We start from the raw sequence: 13,561 nt of genomic DNA on the forward strand, positions 1-13,561 counted from the left end.
GAACTTATGCTTATTCCCTTGTTTCATTGCTTAACGCAGTAAATAAGCCCGGGCCCCGTGCCTGGGTACGAAGCGAAGGTCTGTGTTGAGGTTAGTGCCTACGTGGGCAATTACCCCACCGTCTCCGTCTCCGTCTCCGTATCGTTGGACAACTGTGGGAGTGACTGAGCGAGTAGCCTGCAACGCAGACTATATATTGGAGTATATATACCCCAATATATAGTCTGCGTTGCAGGCTACTGAGCGAGTGGTGTCGATAATTATTCGTTTTATTATGTAAAAACCTTTAAAATAATTTCAATGACAGATTTGCATTTTGAAATATTTATTCGAAATGAATTAATGACCAATAGAATTTTTATTCAGATTTTAGGTCGGTTTAATACTACAGTTTTATTAACACCACGGAAAAACGTCTGCGCTGACTGCGCATGCATGAACTTTAAACAATGCATTCCAGAAACTGAGAATAAAAACGGCCACAAATTTCAAAAAGTTGCGTGCTACAAAAACGTGAGCTAAAGGTGACTGTTTTAAGCATTTAATATATCGCCGAAAATAAAATTTGTTTGTCAACTATAAGCAAGGGCTCTATATACCGAACTTTGATTTAAAAAAAATGTCGCAGGATACTGGAGAATGAAGTTTTTGTGTTCTCAATAATTGAAATTTAGGACTGTATTTTGCAATTTAAATGGACCGTTAAAGAAGCTTCCTTTTAGAGATTTTTCTTACGGTTTTTCTTACCCGTTTGACCGTTTTTTTCGTGTAAATAACGAATGATGTTAAACTAAAGTGCAATGTGCAAAATGAAACGTATAACGTGGTTTTGCAAACTTAAAAGAATTTATATAATCCTGAATTAATACTAAATTAGTCTAAATACAATTAATTCGATTATCACTGCTGTAGATAGCGCCATAATACTACCTCTGGATGTCTTAAAAAACTGTGGTGAAAGCATTTACCTTTAGGTAATTTCGTAAACATTTTCTAATGATAAGGATGTTCATCGTGAGTTTTCAGTTGCTATTCGGATAACAAATTAAAAAACTTAACAGGGTTTCAATCCTACAGATGCATAAGTTTCTTGTTCGAGTTATGATAAATACATAATTGATTACCATAATAAATTATGGCCATTGCTTTCGAATCTCACGTCACTTTGCGACCACGTGGGCTAAAGTTGAAGCAGAATTTCAGAAAATTGAACGGAAACCACTTGAAAAAAAGTTTTAAGTCCACACACCTTCAATTTCTCAATTATCTTGCAATTTAGAGAATTTTCCTGGTAAATTTTGTTTTATAATTCGTCAAGCGAAGACTAGCCATTAATCGTCCCTTTGTGCAGTTTGAAAAAGAAAAAATGGAATAAAGAGAAGGGTTCAAAATTGATATAATATAAAACATTTCATTCCAAATGACTTTTTAGTCCTTTTACGTACAACGATACAAAATTTGAAAAACTCAACTAGGGCAGAGGCATCACCCCGAATTTTTTTTCTGAGCCCCCTACGGATGCTTCGTGTTCCGTACATTATTATATAGGCAAATAAAAGTGGCCCGATAACACCATGTTCCATTGAAGCGTCATTTGGTGAAAAATTCTTTCCCATACCACTTAAAGTAAGTGGTTTGCCGTAATTTGCCGTAGTTTACCGTAGGTTGCCGAAGTTATGCTTACTGTCAGCATTTCGCCTGAGCAAAAACCCTAGGGAGTGACCTTAAGCTCAGCTATAAGATTTTGCTGTGGCACTTTCTATTTTCGGTTGTCTTGATCAAGACCGTTCATCCAATGTTTCGTACGTCGGTAACGAAAAACCAGATAATTCATGATCCAGTTTGTACAGATTCACAAGTTTATCAAAAAGATTTTTTGGAAGGCTTTTAAAATAACTCGCTGTTGATTTTTTTGTTTTCATTTGCGCATGTTGGATTTTTGGTGAAGAAAATGCTTTTTCCTATCTAGATTGATTTGTTTTCCTAAGTAATTCACGTCTCCTTGAAGATTATGAATTATTCAGGCGAATGTGATGTTACACAGTTTGATCAGAGTATTCAGCGAATTCAAGTTGATCAATTTGGTTCTACATTAATGTTGTAAGCAGGAGAAACACAGAACAGCCCATTTCGAAACCGCTCGACATCTTTTAGTGTAGACTTACTGTGCTCGGCGTGTGCAATTGTATCGGTGTAATGAGCGAAAAGATGAGGATAGCACTTGCTAGCATTTTGATCGCTTTCTTGATTCTTCTATATTGCTTCGAAAGTGAAACGAAATATGCCCAAAGTGAACACATCACGTGATATAATAATAGAGCCAATGTTAGAGTCTTGGTTAACCGCAGGCTAACAACTTACCTGTGCGCAGGCACCGATTAGGGTAATATGGCCTACAGCTAGCGACACTGGGGGTCGACCCGAGAGAAAAATAACAATAAAAATAACCAAGCTGACACTATAGATCGCTGTTGCTACGCGACCAATTACTAATTTGGCTATCTCATTATAAGCTTAAAACCGTGATGCATGTGAAAACAGAAATTTCCCACCATTTTCACCGTTGTTGTTTTGATCTTCGTGGGTGGAATAAAACGAAAGTAATGTTGGAAACTACAAACGAAAACACTTAAAAGCTTTTATAATGGTCTTTCGCGGCTTATTTACTTGTCGTCTTCGCGTGTATTTTTGTCACTCTGAATTTTGTCCATATAATCAAAAGATATAAAACAAGTGGGGCATTTGCCCCTCCCCGCAAATTTTGTTGCCTGCCCCTCCCTGAGATGTTTTTGTATTACGTACATAGCTTATAGTTGCGTGCGACGTTCGCTTCACTTAAATTACGTTCCAGTCCATCTATTCCCCTGAATACTTTTGAACCCAAAATGCCGACATACCCACAACCTCCTCCCCAGGGTTAGAATGTGTTTGGTCTTTCCCATACCCCTTAAAGCAAGAGTCCTCTGGAGTTTTTCTTATCGTTACCATCAACTTGGGGGAAAATTCACAGGGAGTCACCTTACGCTCAACCAAGATTTTGACTGTGAGACTTTCTATTTTCGGTTATCTTGATGAAAACCGTTCATGCAATGTTTCGTACGTCGGTAAAGAAAAACCAAACAATTCATAGTCAGGTTTGTACAGATTCACAAGTTTATCAAAAAGTTTTTTTGGAAGGCTTTTAAAATAACTCGCTGCTAAATTTTTTGTTTTCATTTGCGGCATTTTGGATTTCTGATGAAGAAAATGCTTTCTCCTATCTAGATTGATTTGCTTTCCTAAGTAATTCACGTCTCTTTGAAGATTATCAATCGAACCAATAAAATTGTAGTGAACATCACACGGTCTGCACAGTGTGTTGAATTGAAGAAAATGATCATTTAAATCCAGTGGCAATTCATCAGTGATGTGGCGTATATACTCATGGAAAGTCACATTCTGTACTTTAACGGACTCTTTATTTGTAGGATAATTTCGATATGCTCTCACGTGTGTAGCAACTGTTTCAAACCATTGGCTTGTAACTATCTTTCCTTCAAATTTGTTTTTCCAAGCAGACAACAGCCGTTCCAAAGGATCTCGAACAATCATAAACTTGTAAAAGTTCTTCAACATACTGTGACGCTGCTCTTCGCTATATCTTCTGTTACTTAATGCTACCAGGCTTTTGTGAGAATGAACTAGTTCGTTGTCCAACTGTGTAATACTCGTATTTTCATTGTTCAACACAACGAATATCTTTTTGAATTGAGTACAGGCAATTTTCGGTATGTAGCAATACATAACCCTGCGAGCTTCATCGACGACCATGTGTGTATAAAGAATTCGAAGCATCTTTCTTTTCATCATTACTTCTTCGGGCACTTTAGAGTGATTAGACTTTCCAAAGATTGTGGTAAGGTTTAATTTTCGGCAAACCTTCCTAACTTGTTCTTTCCTTGTCGTGCTGCTCTTCAGTGCCTTTGAAATAGATTTGAAAATAATCGAAAAAGTCCAAAGCATTAAGCGTGGGGCCTAGATTTGTCTAAATTCTGGAAAATCGCGGTATAGCAGCAAATAAAGAGTAAAGCATTGCCCGCATCCAAGAAAGATTTCGTTAAGGTGGCTCGTTTTAAAAAATTGGGGAATTTTTGTTGGAAAAATAATGTTTCTCAGAAGTACACGACTCTGATTGACCAATTCTCTCCTTAATTACAGTTAAAAGTTAACTAGACTTTTATGCAACTGGGCCCTGGTATATAGTTCTTTTTATATTATACTTGTGCCTTTATCAAGGATACAACAGGGTGACATAAAAACGACATGTCACTGATATGGTTTTCTGTCCGGCCACCGCAGAAATTCATGATGCCGGCCGCGCGAATGTGTTGACAACCAAAATTGATGTTTACTGCACAAGTTTCTGGTTGAAATCGTTAATTCGAAATAATACAGCATTGTGCTTTTGTGTTATTGTATAGCCTAATTGCCTTCAGGCTACACTACCTACTTTTTTAGTGTGATAAATAGTCGTATCCCATGTTTGACGTCACACGAATGGCGAAGACATCAACACAATAGCTTCCTCAAGTGAAAGGTTCGGCAACTTTGAGGAAGACTGTTCGTTCTTTTAAATAAATAAAAAAAAACATTTATTGAATTCGGTTTTCACATGATATGAAGGCTTGGGGTGATAATGACAAACTTCGGCTTGATAATTCTTCATATCATGCATGTTCAACCTCCTTCAATAATTGCTAGTTATTGTACGTTCGTTGTTGAGTTCGAACACTAACTTGCAGTCTTGCATCTGAATCTACCCTGTGACCGGGAGATACGGAAATTAGTAATGAAAACCTTAATTAAGTACTTGAACAGCAGAATAACCAAACAAACAACAAAGAAGACAACTTTGAAGACACAAGACTGGCTTTTGGTATCGAAATTGAAGATTTTCGTGTACAATTAAATTAGTATCAACATGCATGCCATACGTCAAAGTAGGAGCCTGGCGGTATTTTACACTGAAAGACAGTCATATATAAAGGTCTATTTTGAGGTTCAAACGACATAAATTATATAAAATCAGGCTAAAGGATTTGAAAGCACAGTCATAAATCAATAAAATTAAAAATCGCTATAAACTTGAACATGTGTCAAATATGAAGCCAGAACTGAATAAAGGCACAAGTATGTAATAAACAGGTTATCACATGATTGGCTCGGTTTTATAAGTTTTATCGCCGCCTCAGGACAATATTACAATTATTCCTCGGGCGATAAAACTGATATCACCTCACTCATCATGTGATAACCCACAGATAGCTATAGCTGCCATTTTTTACATGCAAGTAATGCACACGCTGCAACCGTGAAAAAGCGGGGGAGTTTCACGAAAAAACAACATAATTACAGTTGCTAATGTACAAGGGTATATAAATTATAAACAAAATTATTTACAATTACTAACCATTTCGTCATCTTGCGTTTCGCGTGCAGGTATTGGGTCTTCTGTGATCATGGTACCTAAAAAATACAAAAGTATTAAAATAAATAATATAATACAGCTTTGTAACTACTATTGTGAGTCGAGGATTTCTGACATTTAAGTCTTTTAGAGATGTCTAATTCCCCTCCCTAAAAAATTTTTGAGAATCTTGAACTTGGACATCATTCAGCAGTCCACATCTCTGCTCGAAACCACTCTGGCTTCATCGGCTGAATTAGCACTGGATGGAAGAAGCTCTCCAGTCGAAGGAGCAAGCTATGGCAGGTTCAATTGAAACATCGTAAGCAACGTCATTGATAGCAGCAGCAAGTAGATCGCGGATCTCATTATGTCTTCGATGGATAAAGCCTTCTTTCAGGCAACACAGGGCATGAGCCACCCTGAATGATTTTCCACAGACGCAGAAAGATGGAAGGCGTCTCAAAGGCCATCGATAACGCATGTGGATTGCATCAAAGAAGTCACGCTTGGTCAGGATGTAGCCCTTTTCAGCAAGTGGCAGAGCTGTTATCCTTTCAACTGGGCGCGGTCATTTGCTCGAATCTGTTCTTCACTCATGCTCGAATTCAAGTATTGTAGCAGCAAAGAGTTCCTAGCTTGACGAAGATCGTGCATGGAATCTCCATGTTATGCTGATGGTGTACCATTCTGATGGATGATCTTGCTTGAGAGAACATGACATATAGTTGTGGAGTTCAAATGTTCTTCATCACAGATGTCGTTGAATGTTATGTGATATGACCTTCTGGTTGATGGATTTGAACGCATTGGTGGCGTCTACCAGTAACACAGTATGTGTTTCTTCTTCTTCAAAAATCTTCGACATGGCGTGAACAGCTGTCTCGCAGCCTGATTGTTGTCCTGCACATAGCTGTAAGTCTCCTGCGCTATCCATAATTTGTGGCTTGATGGCAAAGACAATTGATTTTCCAATTATCCGTCGTAGAACCTCTCCAATCCCAATCGGTCTGACGCCAGGGTTCTTATCCAGAGGTATTAAGTGACACGCTAGCGCTAAGAAAGCCTCTAAGCTGGTGGTCTGATCTGCTCCAATAACGACCTTCTGAGTTGCAAGTGTTTTTGCCATTAACGTTATTGCGGATCATAGGTCTTAACATTTCCATAGTGGCGAAAAGCCAAAATATGTCGCCATCCCAGTGCGTCAAGACCTGAAGGACCAACAGCTCCTTGAGTCCTCAATGCTGCTTTTGTTATGGCTGCCTCGTCGATGTTGGCGAATATATAACGATGGATCGACATACGGAATTTCACCATCAATCATGACGGGATAGTCATCAGGTTGTGCAGGTAGATGTTTCTGCAAGAGGTCCTTGTACACAGCGTCATTAAGAAGGAGAACGCCACCAGATGATTGTTCATGCAACAAACGTAGAGCTGCGTTCACTTTGCCAAGAAACATGAGATTAGCGAACGTCTGAAGAGAAGAGAAGAGAAGAGAAGAGAAGAGCAAGCATGATCATGGTAAGTGGTAAAGAAATATCATGCAAGACTTCTGAGTTACTGCTCCAAGCGTTAATCAGTCCCTCCAGTTTCCTAACGTATGACTTTCCGGCAGCTCCACTTTGCAACATAAATAGATTTTTGCGCCAAAAACCCACCTCTTTATAGGCTGCGTTAACAACTTGCTTCAGATTGTCTTTAGTGTGGCTGCCCCAAACACATAGTGATCCGCTATTTTGAAAACTTGAGGGAATAATATAACAGGATCGATCACAATAGAACTAGGCATACTTTATGTTTCTCCATCTTGTTGAGACGCTCCAACAGTTGCGTGTTTTTTCCTGCATGAATTTAACCTGCATGAATTTCCGAACCAAATCGTCTCGATGATTAATTAGCGGCCGACTCTTCGAGAATGTCACAATTATTTACACGAAAACACTCATACAAATAACAAAATTAACTTCCACAATGTTAACGAAATCCTTACTAGTAATAATAAGTGATAATGTTTCAAAATCTGATACAAAAAGAGTAATAATAGTAATAATATATAGTATTAATAAAGAAAGAAATAATAGTGTTTCCGTTTTTAGTAATCTGTTAAGCGTTTGCGTGTCAACTCAATTATATATGTACACTTTAATTTATAATAAAATCGATCAAAAATAAACAAAGAATTATAGCGTGTTCATGAATCTCCTTGACTATATCCATTCATTTTTCTTCAAATGTTATTCATTATTTTAAGCCTGAATTTCCATTTAGTCGTAAATCGTAATCGTTGTGAAGAAGTCATTTTCACCAATGGCAATGAGAGATAGTCCGGTTGTAAATCAGTTCATTTTCTATACTATAGGCCCATTTACACTATGCGATTTGTCGTATACGATTCTCAACCGGTACCTAGCGTATGCGAACGTATGAACGTACAAAAGTGACGCTTGAAATTTCACCCTGAACAATATGATTTGTTTGCAAAATGTGAGATTACATTGTCATTGCCGAGGACAGTCTTAGTAGATAGAGTTTCTCGCCTAGCTGGTCTTACCTTTTACTAAAAGAATCTCGTATTTCCTCACGTCCTGTAATTGATAAAGAAACATCAAAAACACACCAATCAAAGAACACACTAACAGAATAATTCGGCGTATAAATGTAATCGCATATTTAAGAGCAGTCTTTCTTTCACAACTGTCGTCTGTCGTGATACACACAGCTGCGTGTATCCGTGAATTTGAATATGAATAACTGTCAGCAGGCCACTAACAGTGTGTTTATAATGAAAATCATTCCTAAGTAAAATTCGATATTTTAAAGCCCCCTCCCTGGAAAAGATGGCTGCTATATTTTCATACTCCGTATAAATATAACATATAAACAAAGTTAAAACATTTTCCTTGACGTTTGCAAGCATGCAAGTTAAAGTTGTCAATAGATAAAACATGACTCAATGCTGCCGGTGTAACGGAAATGGACGGTGTAGAGGATGTATTTGTACTAAAAACAACCAAGTTTGTACTAATTGTAAACCAAGAGAATACGAACGATGCGAAAATCAAGTTATAAACTATAGCTCTGCCAATTCAAGATGGATCCTCAGCTGCTCAAGTACTTGATCCAAGCCGAAATGAACACCAAGTTAATGCCAGAGAAGAAATGAATTAATTTTTATTCTTACATAATCAAACTCAAACTGGGACGGAAAATTTAATGTTAGAGTTGGAAGAACTGCCAGCTTTTGTTTCACTTCAGGCTGTAACTTTCAAGTCGGGAGAATCCGAAGGAGAAGCATTTGGCCAAGATGGTTCACGCAATTATTTTAAAGTTCCCTTTGGACAAGCAGGTAAATCTTTTGTGCGTGAACTCAGTCGAATGTTTCAATCTTACGCTGATGCATCCGCAATTGAGAGTGTGGCTCTACGGGTTGCAATGATTATGCCAGCGCTTCTACTACAGAAACCACATTCTAAATGTAAGATGCTAAAAGATTCTAAGAGATTCTAAAGCCGGTTTTCCACTAGCGATATTTTTCGCGCGAAGCGACATTTTACTTTTGTTTCAGAGCTCTCAATTGAAACCATCTGGAACAAATTGCTCAAATACCAAGGAATGACACCGCAGAAATTGGTGTTTAAGACGTTTCAACCCGAAAATCTAATCGCTGGTTCACAATTGTGCATTTCTGTATCGCCCTATCAAAGAGAAACCTTTTGAATATCTTAAAAAAGTTCAATTTTTCTTCTGAATACGCATTCTGCAATCTTTTGACAGCTCATCATACACATCTGACCGCTGTGAAATGGCCATTTTGAGGCTTAAAGTATACACAAGGTTATTAATTCAGACGATTCGTTTTTACCGTGAGCAAGCTTCAAATCTTTTGTGCAAGACATATTTTCTTAAATATTTATAAATCTTTTTCCTCACCAAGTTTGAAGTCTAAGTATCGAGAATTGCGGCTAAGCCTATACCAATTTCCGCGGTGTCCCAAGGAATAAAGTCGCTTCGCGCGAAAAATATCGCTAGTGGAAAACCGGCTTAAGAATGATTCTAACTTTTGATAGTCGTGTCATCCCAAAAAACTCTGAGACTGGCAGAGAATCACTTTTGAAAAAACATACCCCTGGTATAGTCCCCTCGTCCGATGAGCTATAGTTGGTGATTCCAACATAAAACCACATTCATTCATATTTGATGGAATTTAAGAATACAGAATACGGCCATTAAAACAGAAGAAAGTGGATGAACATGCTCTACTGCTTTATGTCATTATGCCAGTATTAGTTTCAGTCTCCTAACTCGCGCGGCCAAATATTTCTCATTTTTCAATCATTGTTTTTGACCGGGAGCGACGGTTCTCGAAACCCTCAGATTTTCGTGTTTTCATCATTTTGAGAGCACAAGAATGGAAGAAATTGATTCATTTTACTGATAATTTGTTTCTCTGCATCTACACGATGTGGGTGCCGCATTTTCCGAGTGCACGTGTGAGTAAATATGCATTTTTCGCCATAAATTCAACTACTTATTTCAGATTTGTTTAATTTTGAGTTTTTTTTCATATATTTCCACCTTATGTCTTGTGTTTCTTGTTTCGTTTTTGGTTTCCAAACGCTTTAACACTAGTTAGTTGTCCTTTATTTTTTGGCCAGCTTTCCTAGCATAAGGCTCTTTTTAAGGTTTCTTTTATACGTGCATTATGCGTCTTGTTTATAAATTTTGTAACCATATGTCAGTAACTTAGTATTATTTCAAACTCGTACGTTTTTCATCATTATTTTCTTTCCTATTAATTTCTTACATGAATGAAAGCCTTATATAGATGAATTAAACTGAGAAAAGTTTTATTTATGTTTTTTGGGAAACATATTCTTCTGAGTAAATCGAAAACATCAACAATCCGCCACTCCTTAGCTTTCCTTGTAGGATATCGCTTATTTCTTTGTTAATTTAATTGAAATATAAAAATATCTCAATACAAAGCATTAGTATTATACCTTTCATTCAAATTCCCCTCATTTTTGCTGAAAAATAGGAAAAAATAAAATTAAAAAATACGAATTTAGTTGACCGCGCACATAGGAAAACTTTAACTGGCGTACTATAGCGCCTCAATATCCGCCATCTTTGGCTTCATTTTTTGGCCCCATGGAAGTCTTAAGTTCTTACTCCAGATATATGTGGAGTTCACTGTGCGCAACATATATTTGTAACTTGGTTCGATTAATATGAACCTAAATTAATCACCGGGCTGGGGCCCAGCGCTGGCGAGGGCACTAATTCCGCCCGGAGATTACGAATTAGACAAGGGTATTGTGGCAGAATATAGCGGAATCCAAAGTTGTCCAAATTCTATGTCAGTGAATTTAGACGGTCGGCGCTTGACTGTTTTCGCTTGGCAGTTGCATGGGCATGCGCGGAATATGAATAAAGACTTGAACAAGAACATTTTGATCTGAACGTTTTGAATGCTAAGGCAGAGTTTGTATGATGTCCTCTAGGATGTCTTAATATGCTGATGGATTCTTAGGTTGAAGTGTGGGAAATTTTGACTTTGAGGACTTTCTATTCTGTTATCTTAATGAAAACCGTTTATCCGCAATGTTTACGTCGGTAACGAAAAATCATTTCAATTTGGAAAATGTTTAAAACAACAAAATATATCACGCTAATTTTAGAAAAAGTTTCTTAAAGTTGCTTGATTTCAGGAAAGTTCTATTGTCAGTAGATACATTAGATGATAATCTCAGTTAATATCTTTCCTTGGCCGAGAAGCGATTTCAAGTTTCTCTTTTTGAATGATTTATTTGCAACAAAATATTATAAAACCAAACATGTGTAATCAAACAAGCCCACACACTCACGCACTCGTGAATTATAAGCATAATTGACTACCGCACAGCGGGTAGCCTCAAAGATGATCAAATGAAACTTTTATACCTGGCAGAGCACACATCAAATTTGCTTATTTTGTTCAACAGAAGTTTACAATACCAAGCCCCAAGATCACCGGTATCAAATGTTATCAAATTTAGAAGTTTTTTCCAAACATTGCATGCAAACAACACCTCGTTTCCTCATTTAAAGAAAAATTTCCTAATTTCAGGAATAGCTTTTTAGATAGATCTGTGACCGTAGGAGGCATCTTCGTTCCAAATCATAAATTGTCAAAAAAAAGACGATTTTAAAATTCTGTTTCAGATATAGATATCATTTGAATCTTTACATATTTAATATAAGCAGGTTTATCATTCCACAGTAGACCACTTCTTTTCCAATATCAGTACGTGTTCCTATATTTAGGTTGACATTAAACGTTTGCGTGTCGACTCAACTAGATATTAATTATACATTAGATCCAATTGCAAGAATGCTTTTGACTATGTCCATCATACTTGTTGAGGTATCATCCATTTACGAGATGACAAGATTTTATTACGAATCGTGAGAATACATTGTCATTATTAAAGTCACTCCCAATGGAATTTCCCACCCAGATGGTCTTACCTTTTACGACATGCTTGTCATGAATCTCGTATTTTCTCTTGTCGTGCGAATGATATAGAAACATCAAAAACACACCAACAATAAACGCCAGAGCCGGATGTACAACTCGGAGAAAATTTATTCGCATCTTTTTAAGAAATCTTCCTTCAACTGTCGTCTTTATTGTAAGTCAGTCACTGATGTTACCAACTTCCCTTCATATATGTGCATGGTCACATGACCCGTCTAATTGAATTAGTCACGTGTCTGTGCACATTGGTGTGTGCATAAAGCATGTGTGCTGCACTTTAGGACTAGGGCGAGGGAAGGAAAAATTGGAAAATCCTGAATGTTTTCGATTTGCTTCGATACTCGAAGAGAGACAGATAGCGAAGCGGACCATGATTTAGGGGGAGCACATTTGCAAAAACACAATGCAAATTGTCTGTGGAGTTCATTGTAGTCATTTTATCTATTTATCTAGGTAGATGGCGTGAACAATTCGGGGTTAACAATAATACAAAGATAATAATTATACTACGTAAAGATCTCACACTAAATCGCCAGAACTGACTGTTACTGATAAAGACAAATATATTACAAATTTAATAAACAATTTTAAATCCACAAACAATATATCTATATATCAAGTAAAAAAATTATGAATAGCAATGAGATATGACTAATGACAGAATTCCATATCATTACACCCGGAACTATAAAGTCGAACGTTTTAATTTCTTTATTATTAACTTTTATTTTGGTATATTTTGATATGGTTCATGGCATTCTTTGTTTTTATAAGAAGGGAAATTTCGCCATCGAAAGAAAACATCATTAATACAAAGACCTTAAAAACAAGACACAATATTCTAGGTGATATCTCGACTCTATTTCAAAGTAGTCTTTCTCGTCCAATACATTCACATTAGCACCACTGCATCAGAGTCAGCCAGGATTCTTATTGGGGTGTCATGGATGACTATCTTGAACATGGGCGGTGATTATTTTTTAGCCAGCGCTTTTGATGGAGAACACATAACCGTCATTATCTGAATCGTCAGAGCTGGAGCTGTTATTGGCAGGGGTCTGGGCATTGACACGCTTATGATGTTTGAACTCATCTTTATTCAAACGACTCAGTCATTCCGAGGGTGAATGATATGTGTTCATAGCGTTTTTTGTGCATGGTCAGAAGAATAAGGATTTTTTAATCATTCTTACTTGTATTATTTAACAATTCCGCTGCAAACGATTCCACTGTGTTTCGACCTTAAGTGACGATTCATTGTTTCCCTTGTTGCTTTTTATTCGATTTATTGTTTACCTTGTTGCTTTTTATTAGTCTTTGATGTACTACACTATGCTAGTGTAGGTATACTTCGTATCCCATTCTCGTAGCCGATGTATATAGTATTTTGTATCGGCTTTATTTTACACTCTTTTACTCGTTACGCTCTTTACAAAAGGAAGACAAACCCCCCTGATCATCCGGGTTTCTAGCCCGATCAACCACGTTATTACAATAGTAAATTAATACACTACAGAGGGATGCTGCGAGACAGTCGAGCAACATCCCGAGTGCATAGATTTAACAATTACTTAATGGTTTCCGTGTTTGGA

Source organism: Dendronephthya gigantea, unplaced genomic scaffold (assembly GCF_004324835.1).
Source record: "Dendronephthya gigantea isolate DGI-Jeju-01 unplaced genomic scaffold, DenGig_1.0 000059F, whole genome shotgun sequence".
Taxonomy (NCBI): Eukaryota; Metazoa; Cnidaria; class Anthozoa; order Malacalcyonacea; family Nephtheidae; genus Dendronephthya; species Dendronephthya gigantea.